General features: G+C 40.5%; 1 protein-coding gene and 1 non-coding gene across 6 annotated transcripts in view; both read left to right on the forward strand.

Annotated features, from left to right (window-relative positions):
- The window catches only part of ANKRD11 (ankyrin repeat domain containing 11), a 222621-nt gene that overhangs the window by 127776 nt on the left and 81155 nt on the right, over positions 1 to 13690 (forward strand). The gene's annotated exons all lie outside the window — the stretch shown is intronic.
- On the forward strand, positions 6900 to 7006 carry LOC123806208. Its single transcript, XR_006783444.1, has one exon. It is a non-coding gene; the product is annotated as a U6 spliceosomal RNA (small nuclear RNA).

Raw genomic sequence — 13690 nt, forward strand, 5'->3', positions numbered from 1 at the left:
CTTAAACACAAGCACTTGGATGCCAGCCACAACAGTTGATCTGATAACCAAGATGGCTGCCAAGTGGCAGGTAGCATATGCAGTGCAGATACGCTGGACAAAGGGATGAGTCACATCCCAGGCGGGACAGAGTGGGAAGGCATGATATTTCATCACACTACTCAATATGGTGCAACTTAAAAATGATGAATTGTTTACTTCTGTAATTTTACATTTAATATTTTCAGACTGCAGTTGACCATGGAAAGCAAAACTAATGATATTGGGAGATTACTGTTAATATCTATAGATATGTTTTTACAGCTTGGATTTGGGTTACATTTATTGAGTATTTATTATGTTTCATTCAGGCTTCAGTGTTTTTCATGTCATGTGTAACTGTACATTTTAGACTCTGTTCTAAATAGATGGGTGGACACTGTCCTCAGTGCTGCTGGGGCTGAGCCTTTTTATGATGGGGTATTTCTTAGTTGATACCCTATTGAGAATTTCACATTTTAACAATAACCAAAGAACATAACACTTGGTAATGTTTTTGAGGTGTAACTATGGAGCATAAGTAAGTTGAATGAAACCTTCAGTTTTAGAGTTGAATTGTGACAAAGGTGGTCACTGGGCCTGAATGAGCAGCTCATTGCTCCGGGGTTTTGCTGACACTGAGAGAAAGTGCAGTTGGTAATTCTCCAAGTTCCTCCTAAGCCTGCACTATAACAACTGTGCCCAGGCCAAAGAGGCCTGAGTCCTGAGTAACTCCTGGGCCTGCTGTCCTGGGTGGACCTCCTGGGAGGTCAGGAATAGAAATTCTGTGGAGTTTTCCTGAGGAGAGGGCAGAGGTAGTGGTTTAGGATAACTGAGAGGGCTTTCTACCTGTCTGGAGCAGGTTTCAGACTTTGAGGAAGAATGGTGAGGCCAAGGGAGGCAGCCAGAATCAGAAATAAGGGGTCTTCCTGGGAAAGTAGGGGAGTTACTGTAGGAGTACAGGCAGGGCCCAGTCTTGCAGTGATCTACTCTGTACCATGGAGACAGAAAGGGGGTACATTCTGGGTTGTGGGGCTGGACAAGAGCTGTGAGGAGCCCGTGACTCCAAGAGCCCATGCCAAATAGCAGGGCTGCAGCTGGAATCCAGACATGTGGCCTGGTCGTGTGGAGGCTGGAGTACCTTGCCCACAGCTGAGGGAGTCATGCTGTAACTGAGTAGGATATTTCACTACTCAGATTTGTCTTGTGGGCACTCAGAAGAGTACTGATGGATCTAAATTTTTTCCTCTTCTTGCAGCCCTTAACATACACATGCACACACATGAAAAAGAAGCCCCCTTGCATAGTAGATGAAGCAGCTGTCCTAGAATGCCGTCATCCCTAACATGAATGTCATGTTGCTTTTGTGTTTGGAAGGGACGTTCATTCTTGAAAGCACCCACATTGGCTAATGCAGGTAACAAAAATAGGACTGTGGGCCCTTAATCTTTTAAATATTTTAAGATTTAAGTTATATGATTTCAGAATGTGATCACACATAATGTAAAAATCATCACAGATGTATTTATCAACTGGTTAAAATATATGGTGCTAATTTTGGAATCTACAACACTTTGTTTTTAGGGTTTTGTAGCTTTTATACAAGAATGTGGTGAATGCTATCTTTCTGTATCACTTTCATTATAGTATAGACAAAAATGTAAACATCTCATAGCACCGGATATGAAGGTGCCTCTTGTGAAATTCTATTCCAGTTTCAGGTTCAGAGAGGTGGACAACAGCCTTTAGGGATGTAAAAACAGCTAAAATGAGAATTTTTCTGTGTCATTACTAACTGTTGTGGCTGGCAACCACGGCTGGATCAGAGTAGGACTAGCCAGAACAGTCAAGACTGCTGAATCAAAGTGAGGAGGCAGGAGCAGCCTGAGAAGCCCAAGGCTGCTGCCAGGCACAGCCTAAGTCAGGTCCCTGCAACTAGGTGGGGTCACTACTCCACCAGAGGAAGTCAGCTTGTCACTTCATAGGGAAGCATTGCTTAAGTGTTTATGGCATTTGAAGTATGGAAAACGACTTTCATGGAAATTTTACTTGGTTATCATTAAAAATAACAAAAGATTTTAAGAAATTTATTAAATTTATTGGAGTAACACTGGTTAATAAAATTATAGATTTCAAACAGACAGTTCTATAATACATTGTCTGTATATTATATTGTCTGTTCACAACCCAAAGTCAAGTCTCCTTTTGTCACCAGTTATCCCCCCTTTGGCCTACTCTTCTACGTACTTTCCTGCATCCCCCTTTCCCTCTGGTAATTGTCATGTTGTTTGTGCTTGTGAGTTTTGTTATTGCTTAATCCCCTCACTTTTTTCACTCCCCAGCCCTTGCCCTCTGACAGTCTGTTACCTGTGTCTATGAGTCTGTTTCTGTTTTGTTAGTATTGTTCACTAGATTTCACATATAAGTGAAACTATATGGTATTTGTTTCCTTGACTGGCTTGCTTCACTTAGCTGATGATACTCTTCAAGTCCATCCATTCTGTCAAAAGGTAAGGTTTCCTTCTTTTTTAATGGCCAAGTAGTACTCCATTGAGTGCATGTACCGCAGCATTTTTATCCACTCATTTATTGATGGGCAGTTTGGCTACCTCCAAATCTTGGCTATTGTAAATAATGCTGCAATGAACATAGAGGTACAACAACAAAAAAATATTTTTGAGCTCTTTGCCTCTAGCATTTGTTTTGTGAAGGTACTGATTGGTGTGTGGAGGGCAGAGGTGCATTTGTGATCTTGTTTCAGAGAGTCTGTTTTCTGGAGCAGATTATTATTATTATTATTATTATTATTATTATTATTATTATTATGTATTCTCTGAAGAGCATTTATTTTTCTTCCATCAGGAAGACAAATTATTGACCCATCATTTTGAACCAGTGGAGATTTGTTTTTATACTTTTTTAAGGGCTGGTATAGTTTGGTTTTGCCCTTTTTCTTAGAGCAATTCCTTAGTCTTGAACCATAGCTTTAAAATTAAAAAATTGTTTTTCAATTACAGTTGGCATATAGTACTATATTAATTTTAGGTGTACAGCATAGTGATTAGACATTTAAATAACTTACAAAGTGATACCCATAAGTCCAGTGTTTATCTGATACCATACAAAGTTATTATAATATTATTGTCTATATTTCCTGATGTACTTAGCATCCCCATGACTGTTTTTATAACTGGCTATTTATACATCTTAATCCCTTTCCCCTTTTCACCCAGCTCACCAAATCCCTTCCCATCTAGCAATTATCAGTTCTCTGTATCTATGGCTTTGTTCCTGTTTTGTTTGCTCACTTGTTTTGTGTTTTAACTTTCACATAAAATTAAATCATATGGTATTTGTCTTTCTCTGACTGTTGTAGTATAATACCCTCTAGGTCCATCCATGTTGTTGCAACTGGCAAGATTCATTCTATTTTTGTGGCTGAGGAATATTCTATTGTATACATGTACCACATCTTCTTTTTCATTTCCGCCTATGGGTGGACACTTCAGTCGCTTCCAGGTGTTGTAAATGATGCAGGACCAGGCCTTTACACGAAGACATTGGCAGTGTTGCTTTAAAAGGGATTTTGGAATGCTAAAATCTGAAGCAGAGGAAAGCTTTGTTTCGTAAGTAACTGGCAATATGGACATAGAAGAAATTTGTTCTGAGTGAAGGACTTTGGATATTAAAATTATTGTTAACTAGTTCCTTTTGCTTTGTGAACTGATTGGTAATCATTCAGATGTTGCTTTACAAATGGAAGGTGTGTATGATGTTTACTTTTGCCTGTGAAATTAGCACACAGCAAGCTTAGGGAGAAGCTCCTAAGTTACTGTTCTTTGCTTGTGTTGTATTTGATCCATGTGTAATATTATGGAAAAGTAGTTTATGAGACACAACAAAACATCATTAATGGCATCTGTATCTATTAAATTATTTGTTCTTTTTTTAACCAGGCAAGTTAAAATGGCTATGAATAATGTTACAGAATCTTAGGTAAACAAAAATGAAAACAACACTGAAGCTAAAACTAAAACTTTAAGTAAGACACATGGAATTTACTACCATGAGGGGGCAGTGTCACTGTCAGCTATATGGTCTAATTTCTTTTCTTTTTCTTTTTTTTTTTTTTTTTTTTTAGATTTTATTCATTTATTTTTAGAGAGGGAAGGGAGGGAGAAAGAGAGAGAAAAAAACCCCATCAATGTGCGGTTGCTGGGGACTGTAGCCTGCAACCTAGGTATGTGCCCTGACTGGGAATCAAACCTGCGACACTGTGGTTCGCAGCCCGTGCTCAATCCACTGAGCTACGCCAGCCAGGGCTTGGTCTAATTTCTGTTACAAGTCCCTGTCTCAGGTGAAGGGAACAGTGTCTGAATCATTATTGAAGTTGGCTGCAGGCAGCTCCCTAGGTGGAAATAGTTGAAACTCTGGTGCTATATAAAGGAAAACATGTTGGTGTCAGGCTAGTTGGTTCTTCGTTGTCTAAGCCATTCCTTTCTTTTTTACCTTCAACTCCAGAACATGGCTCTCTGAGACATGGCTTTTCAGGAAGTGTGAGGAATGAACGTGCAGCATTTAGAAAGCCACCCTCAGAGACACCCAGCCAAGGGCCTCCCAACAAGGATACTCTGGAATCTGCTGGCTCTTTCCTTAAGAAAATGAAGTTTAGAGAATATATGTGTAGATTTCCTGTTGGTCAGATAACAAAATCAGCAAAAGGTCAAGTGTGTTCTGTATTTTTCTTAACACCCATTTCAGTTTAAACAGAAGCTCTGAGCAAGGTCAAGGACTTGGAAGGGAAGATCTCACCAAGGTCGTTTCCAGGTGTGTGATGATGAACCCAGCATGTAAATTCAGTACCAGTAACAAATGAATTTGTCTGCATTGCTCCTTGCAGTGTTGCTAACCTGCCTCCCTTTACAAACATGGAACCTTGTGTAGACAATACGAAACTCCTGCTGGGGACTTGCAGTTGCAATGTGGGTAATACAGAAAAAGAGCTTGCCTAGCTGCTCTGAGGCCTTAGCCCAAGCCATTTCCAGTGTCTGCTGTACATGTGGGATGTTTATCAAGGCCACTTGGAGTGCATACTGCAGCCCTGTTCAGTAATAGTGGTCACTCCATTGAGCTGAAATACTGGGTTAAAAGTGGAACCTGGTGCCTCAGTTTCTGCATTGTTAAAACCAGCAAGGGAGCCAGTCTTCCTGGGATTCAAAGCTATAGATGTGGATTTCCTGGAGGTGCTTGGGGGGAGGTACATAGGGTGCCCAGGTGGTGTGGCCTGCAGGAGCCCAGAGAGGCCCTGTGATTGGGAGAAGTGGGTGTAGTTTAGTGAAAAGAAAAAGACCTATTTGTAGGATCGTTTTTAAACATAGATTTCAGATATTGATTATAGTAATTCCACTTGATTTGTGTTTTGAAGGACTTACTGCTGTTCATTATTTTCTTCCCAGTGTTCTTTCAAAAATAAAAAATAAAAATAAAAAGGAAGAAAGGAAAGGTACCGCTGAATTGATCAGCCAGTGTTCCTGCTCATCCTGTGTACTTCTGAGGTGACCAGCAGAGCTGTATTGCTGTCCACCTGCCGGGACAGTAGGTGGCCCTGCTGGAAGCAGGGCAGGAGATGTCTGGCAGCCTTCCCTAGGCCCCTCCCCTTCAATTCTGCTGGGACCCAGCTTATGCTTGTTTTGCCTTCTGACCTATTACTTACCTGCTACCTCCCGGATCCCACACCAACACAGACAGGTGCCTCTGCATGACCACCACAAGCAGAAACAGCTTTGTTACTTAGAGTTGGCTTTGGGCACTTCCCAGAGGTGGCTGACCACAGTGGCCCAGGCATTGCTACTCTGCATTCCTGAGCACCAGTGAGTGCTCCCTTGGTTATAGCACAGCCTTTTCCAGCTTTCTGCAGGAGCCACCTGGATGAGTATCTGGGGCCAGAGTGCCTGGTGTGGGTACAAGAAGACCTCGCTTGGTGTATCTGCTCCTGCTGAGAAGAGGCCGGGGTTAGGAAAAGGCCTTCCTGTGGGAGGAGGAAGACAGAGGGGAGAAGGCCTGACCAAAACAGACTGGGATGACTAGTAATTTATAAATGACCATGGTCATCCCATCTATTCTCTCTATGAATTAGACTTTAAATACCTTATATAAGTGGAATCATATAGTATTTGGCTTTTTGGACTTCACTCAGCATAGTGTCCTCAGGTTTTATCCATGTTGTAGCATGTGTCAAAATTTCCTTTTTAAGGCTAACAAAAAATATTCCATTGTATGAATAAACCGCATTTTCTTTATCTGTTCATTCCTTGATGGACACTTGAGTTGTTTCCATGTCTTGGCTATTGTAAATAATGCTGCTATGAACATTATTTTTGAAGTTCTGCTTTCATTTCTTCTGCATGTATACTCAGAAGTGGAATTTCTGGGTCAGATACTAATTCTGTGTTTAGTTTTTTGAGGAAGTGACATACTGTTATCCACAATGGCTGTACCATTTTACATTCTTACCAGCTGTGCAGTAGGGTCCAAGTTACTCCATACCCTCTGCTACTCTGTTCCTGTGAAGTGCCAAAGGCCACATTGGCAGGCGTTCCCAAAATTACATTATACCTTCTTTTACAGAGCTAGCATTTGAACTAGCAGTGACTCCTTACTGTATCTTGACTGCTGGCCTCATTCTGTTTTCTTCCACCTTTTTGAGCCTGTTGTAAGCAAGGTCATCTGACATCCATCTTCCTCCCTCCAGTCATTGAGGGCCCAGAGACCTGTCATGGAGGAAACTGTTCATTTCCACTGTGCCCCCTTAATAAAAGATGTCTCGTTTTTAAAATTAAATTTATTAGGGTGATATTGGTTAATAAAACTGTATAGGTTTTGTGCTCGCTTCGGCAACACATATACTAAAATTGGAACGATACAGAGAAGATTAGCATGGCCCCTGCGCAAGGATGACACGCAAATTCGTGAAGCATTCCATATTTTTGGTATATTTACACAATGGAATTCTATGCAGCAGAAAGAAAGAAGGAGCTCCTACCCTTTGCAACAGCGTGGATGGAGCTGGAAAACATTATGCTAAGTGAAACAAGCCAGGCAGTGAAAGACAAATACCATATGATCTCACCTTTAACAGGAACCTAAACAACAAAACAAAGAAACAAGCAAAATATAACCAAAGACACTGAAATAGAGGACAGGCTGACAGTGACCACAGGGGGAGAGTAGAGGGAATTTCAGGGGACATCGGGAAGGGTTCACGGGAACAAACTTAAAGGACACATGGTCAAAAACTAGGGGGAGGGTGGTAATGGGAGGGAAGTGGGGAGGGGTGGAAGGGGGGGGCTGGACTGGGAGTAAAAAGGAGAAAACTGTATTTGAACAATGATTAAAATAAAATAAAAAAAAACTATATAGGTTTCAGGCATACATTCTATAATACATTATCTGCATATTATATTGTGTTCACCACCCCAAGTCAAGTCTCCTTTCATCACCATTTATTTTCTGCCTTACACCATTTCTACCTACTTTCTCCTTTTTCCTGTGGTAATCACCATACTATTGTGTCTAGTGTGTGTGTGTGTGTGTTACTTTTTTTTTGTAAAAAGGATTTTATTTATTTTTAGAGAGGGGAAGTGAGGGAGAAAGAAAATTAGAGAAACATCAATGTGTGGTAGCCTCTCAAGTGCCCTCTACTGGGGACCTGGCCCACAACCCAAGCATGTGCCCTGGCTGGGAATCGAACTGACGACTCTTTGGGTCACACCCTGGCATTCAATCCACTGAGCCACACCAGCCAGGGATTGGTGGGGGTGGGGGGTGGGGGGTGAGGGGGCAGCATTGCTTTTGTTTTGCTTAATTTCTTCACCTTTTTCACCCAGCTTTGAAACTCCTCTCTCCTCTGATAGCTCTCAGTTTGTTCTCTGTGAGTCTGTTTCTATTTTGTTTATTTTCTTCATTAGATTCCACATATGAGTGAAGTCATATGGCACTTGTCTTTCTCTGACTGGCTTATTTCACTTAGCATAATACTCTGTAGGTCCATTTATGCTATTACAAAGGGTAAGATTTCCCTCCTTTTTTTTTTTTTTTTTAACTACTGAGTAGTATTCTGTCCTGTAAATGCACCACAGCTTTTTTTATCCATTCATATACTGGTGGACACTTGGGTTGTTTCCAGGTCTTGGCTATTGTAAATAATACTGCATTGAACATATAGGGTTGCATATATTCTTTTGAATTAGTGGTTCGAGTTTCTTTAGATAAATTCCCAGAAGTGGAATCACTGGGTCATATTGCGTTCTTCCTCCCTCCCTTCTTTTCTTTTCCTTACCTGAGGATATGTTTGATTTTAGAGAGGGAAGGAAAGAGAGAGGAAGCGGGGAGAAGGAGACTGAGAGAAATACCAACGTGAGAGAGAAACGAATTGGTTGCCTCCCATACATACCCTGGCTGGGGATTGGACTTATAACCTAGGTATGTCTCCTGCCCAGGAATCAAACTCACAGCCTTTTGGTGTATGGGACGATGCTTCAGCCAAGACTGTTTTTAATTTTTTCAGGTAATGCCATACCACTTTCCACAGTAGGTACACCAATCTAAGTTCCCACCAAGGTTTCCTCTCCACTTGTTACTGATTTATTGATGATAGCCACTCTGACCAGTGTGAGGTGGTATCTCATTGTGGTTTTAATTTGCATATCTCTGAGGATTAGTGATGTTGAATATCTTTTCAGTGTTTGTTTGCCATCTGCATGTCCTCTTTGGAGAAGTGTCTATTCAGGTCCTTTGCGTGTTTTTAATTGGATTTGGGGGGTGGGGTTGGTGTTGAGCTTTATAAGTTTCTTAGAAATTTTTATTATTAACACTATATCAGATGTTATCACTGGCAAATATATTTCTCCATTCAGTGGGTTGTCTTTTCATTTTATTGATTGTTCTTTTTTCCATGAAAACTTCATGAGATTTATTTTTAAGAAAGTAAATCTATAAGCATAGCATTATATGAATGTTAATGGCATTCATTATTCATATTGCATTTTAGTAAAAATTGGTGCTATAAAATTGTTCTTTATTATCATTTGCTGATTAGGTACTTCCAGAATCTCCCAGTGTTACAGTTTCTTTTTTTTTAATGTATTTTATTGATTATGCTGTTACAATTGTCCCAGTTTTTCCCCCTTTGCCCTTCTACACCCAGTACCTCCCATTCCCTCCATCAAAAAGAATCCCCCACTCCCTTAGTTCATGTCCATGGGTCATCCATATGAGTTCTCTGGCTACTCCATTTCCTATACTGTTCTAACATCCTCCTGTCTATTTTGTACTTACCAATTTGTACTTCTTAATCCCTGCGCCTTTCCCTTCATTCTCCCCCTTCCCCCCCAATGTTCTCCATATTTATGATTCTGTTTCTGTTCTGCTTGTTTGCTTAGTTTGTTTTTTATATTCAATAGTTGATAGTTGTAAATGTATTGCCATTTTAATGCTGGTAGTTTTGATGTTCTTTTTCTTAAATAATTCCCTTTCAAGCATTTCACATAATGGCTTGATGATGATGAACTCCTTTAGCTTTACCTTATTTAGGAAGTACTTTATTTATCTGCTCTTTAATTCTAAAAGAGTTTTGCTAGATAGAGTAATCTAATTTAGGTTGTAGGTCCTTGCTTTTCATCACTTTGAATACTTCTTGCTAGTCGCTTCTGGCTTGCAACATTTCTTTTAAGAAATCAGCTGACGGTCTTACGGGAACTCCTTTGTAGGTAACGCTTTGCTTTTCTCTAGCTACTTTTAAGATTCTCACTTTATCTTTAACTTTTGGTATTTTAATTACGATGTGTCTTGGTGTGTTCCTCTTTGGGTCCATGTTGTTTGGGACTCTCCGTGCTTCTTGGACTTGTATCTCTGTTTCCTTCACCAAATTAGGGAAGTTTTCTTTCATTGATTTTTCAAATCAGTTTTCAACTTTTTGCTCTTTCTCCTCAATTTTGGGCACCGCTGTGATTCGAATGCTGGTACGTTTGAAGATGTCCCAGAGGTTCCTTATCCTGTCCTGGGGGGGGGGAAGGTGGATTCTTTTTTTCTTCTTGCTATTCTGATTGAATGTTTTTTTCTTCCTTATGTTCCCATTAATTTGATTCTCAGCTTCAACTACTCCACATTGTTTCCCTGTAGATTTTTTTTATTCTCAATGTAACCTTCATTTCTTTCTGGGTTTTTTTTTATGCTATTGAGGTACCTACCCAGTGAGTTCCTTGAGCATCCTAATACCCAGTGTTTTGAACTCTGCATCTGGTAGAGTGCTTATCTCCAGTTTGTTTAGTTCTTTTTCTGGAGTTTTGTTCTCTTCTTTCATTTGGATCATATTTTTTGTCTCCTCATTTTGGCAGTCTCCCTGTGTTCGTTTCTGCGTATATTAGGTAGAGCTGCTTTGACTCCCTGTCTAGTAGTGTGGCCAGCCTATTGTAGAAAAGTGCACCAGTATGTTGGATGGGTGGGATCCTTAGGTAATCACCAGGGCAGGGCAACCCATGTTGCTGCTCTATGGCTGTGTATGGGGGAGGGTTTGGAGAGGGTACAGTGCCACTGCCTGGCCTCTAGAGTTTTGTCTAGGAGGAAGCTGTCTCTCAGCCCTAGCCCTGATGTCAGACACTTCAGTTTCTCCCCATATGTCACTGGTGCCCTTCCAGCTCTTGCCCTGATGCTGAAGCCCTGAGGGAGTGAGTCTGTGTATGTCCTAAGTCTGTTGCAGGCCCTTTGAAAGGAGGGAGACTCATGAGAACCCTGCAGTTTTCTGCTGCTGCCCCAACCCACCCTGGTTTTTACAGCCAGAAGTTATTGGGACTTACCTGGCACTGGAACCCTGGGCTGGGTGGTCTGGTATGGAGCTGGGATCCCTCGCTCCCGAGGTAAAAACCCCCAATTTTTACCATGCACACATGGTTTTGGGACTGCCTGTTCTGGATTTTCGTGTCCCTCCCTGCCACCCCTCCTGCCTGTGTAGATGAATGTAGCTTCTTTAATTCCTTGGCTGTCAGACTTCCATACAGCTTGATTTTCTGATGATTCTGGGTAATGTTTGTTTTGTAGACTAGTTGTAATTTTTGCTGTGGTTGTGTGAGAAGGTCAGCTGTGTTTACCTATACCTTCATCTTGACCAGAAGTCCTGTTAATGGTTTTTTGTTTGTTTGTTTTTGAGGGTTATTTTTTCTTTTATTTTCCTTGCCTGAGGTGATACATCAGAAAAAAATACTGCTACCTGAAATGTCCAAGACTTTCCTGCCTGTGTTTTCTTCTGGGATTTTCATGGTTTTGAGCCTGACATTTAAGTCTTGAATCCCTTTTGAGTTTATTCTTGTGTATGGTGTAAGAAAGGGGTCTGGTTCTTGCCTGCCCCCCCCATCTGTCCAATTTTCCCCAACACTATTTATTGAATAGACTATCTTTATTCCTGTTTTATGTTTCTGCCTCCTTTGTCAAATAAGTAATTGACCATAAGCACTTGGGTTTATTTCTGGGATCTCTGTTTTGTTCCATTGATGTATATGTCTATTTTTATGCTAGTTCCATGCTGTTTTGAATAAACCTTGTAGTGTAGTTTGATATCAGGTAGTGTTGCTGTTTCTCCAACTTTGTTCCTTTTTTCTGAAGATTGCTGTGGCTATTTGGGGTCTTTGTGATTCCACATAGATTTTTGGAATATATATTCTAGTTCTGTGAAATACATCATTGGTATCTTGATAGAAATTGCATTGAATCTTAGATTGCTTTGTGTAGTATGGAAAAAGATGTCTCATTTGGACTTGTTGAGAAACAGCACTGATTTTTAAAAAATTATTGACTTTTGAGAGAGACAGAGAACACATTGATTTATTGTTCCACTTTATTATACATTCATTGATTGATTCTTGTATGTGCCCTGACCAGGATCAAACCTGCGAACTTGGTATATCAGAATGATGAGCTGACCAAATGAGCAACCTGACTAGGGCTGGCGACGAATAATTTATAAAACTCAAAACAGATTGTACCTTGTTTGTAATCTGTAAATACTATATCTTTTAAAAGATAAGGACCAGAAACTTGAGAATGAAAAAAATACTGTGCTTTGACAGTGAAAAGCAACAAACAGTTCATGGTAAGGTTCTCAGAATCCTTTCACAATCATTTATTTGCTGGCTATAGTATAATGTGAGACAGCCTTGAAGTACTAAAAGCTCATCACATCTGTCTGCATTCACTCCGTTACTCCAGTGGATGGGAGTCGTCTCACTTTGGGCCTGGCTCTTGGCCAGGACAGCTAATGCATTCTCCTGTGTGCCACCCCTCCTCTGCTCTGGGCCAGCACTCATCAATAACACTAGCTCTAAGGTTTGGAGGATTTAGGCAGGAATTAAAGGCAGACGTCCTTGGTTTCTATCTAAGTTACATTTCATTCTTTTTTAAATTGAATTTATTGGGGTGGCATTGGTTAATAGGATCATACAGGTTACAGGTATATATTTCTATGATACAAGATCTGTATATTGCACTGTGTTTACATTCCCATCAGCAGTGAATTAGGGTTTCCTTTCTGCACAGCTTCTCCAACACTTATTACTTGTGTGGTTGATAATACCCATTCTAACAGGTGTCAAGTGGTATTTCATTATAGTTTTGATTTGCACGTCCGTAATAGCTAGTGAAATTGAATGTTATATATCTGTTGGCCTTTTGTATGTCTTCTTGGGAGAGGTGTCTTTTTAGGTCCTCTACCTATTTTTTTTTTTTTAAATCCTTACCTGAGGACATGATCATGGAGAGGGAGAGGGAGACATTGATTGGTTGCCTTCTGCACACACCCCAACCTGGGATGGAACCTGCAACCCAGGTATGTGCCCAACTGGGGATCAAACTGGCAACCCTTTGGTGTATGGCCAACACTCCAATCACCTGGCCAGGGCCTTCTGCCCATTTTTTAATTGGATTGTTTGTTTGGTATTGAGTTTTATGAGCTCTTTATATGAGTATATTTTGGATATTAACCCAAAGTTCCATTTCTTATGATCTTAGAAAGTCACTTAACTTTTTTGAGTCCTGATCTCCTTAACTACAAGATGAGAATAATCATGTTCCCTCTCTATTTATTTCATGGGGATATTTAATGGTTCCACATCCCATTAAGCAGAGCACAAGTACTCACTATAAATAGATGATTGCATGCGGCAGTCATTAGAGAAAACTACTCACCCTTTAGTATATGTCTGCTTATTCTAAGATGAAGGAAAAATAAGCATCTTCCTTTTTATTTTGTTTTTTAATAAAACAATGGCTTTGTTTTTATTTTTTTTTAAGATTTTATTTACCGTATATATATATTTTAGAGAGAGGAGAAAGGAGGGAGAGAAACACTGTTGTGCCAAAGATACATCAACCTGTTGCCTCTCACACGCCCCTAACTGGGAACCTGGCCTGTAACCCAGGCATGCGCCCCTACCAGGAACCAAACCAGCAACCTTCTGGCTCATAGGCTGGTGATCAATCCATTGAGCTGCACCAGCTAGAGCTGTTTTTAAATACCTCATTTTATGCTGGAGGTGCTGTGATTGGGAGGTCTTGTTTTGCATTGGTAGTGATGTTTGATGTCATAGCTGGTTAATTTTCAGAAGCAGAGCATGCACCTTATTCG

This window comes from Phyllostomus hastatus, unplaced genomic scaffold (assembly GCF_019186645.2).
Source record: "Phyllostomus hastatus isolate PE091 unplaced genomic scaffold, TTU_PhHast_1.1 phas_scaffold_345, whole genome shotgun sequence".
Lineage (NCBI taxonomy): Eukaryota > Metazoa > Chordata > Mammalia > Chiroptera > Phyllostomidae > Phyllostomus > Phyllostomus hastatus.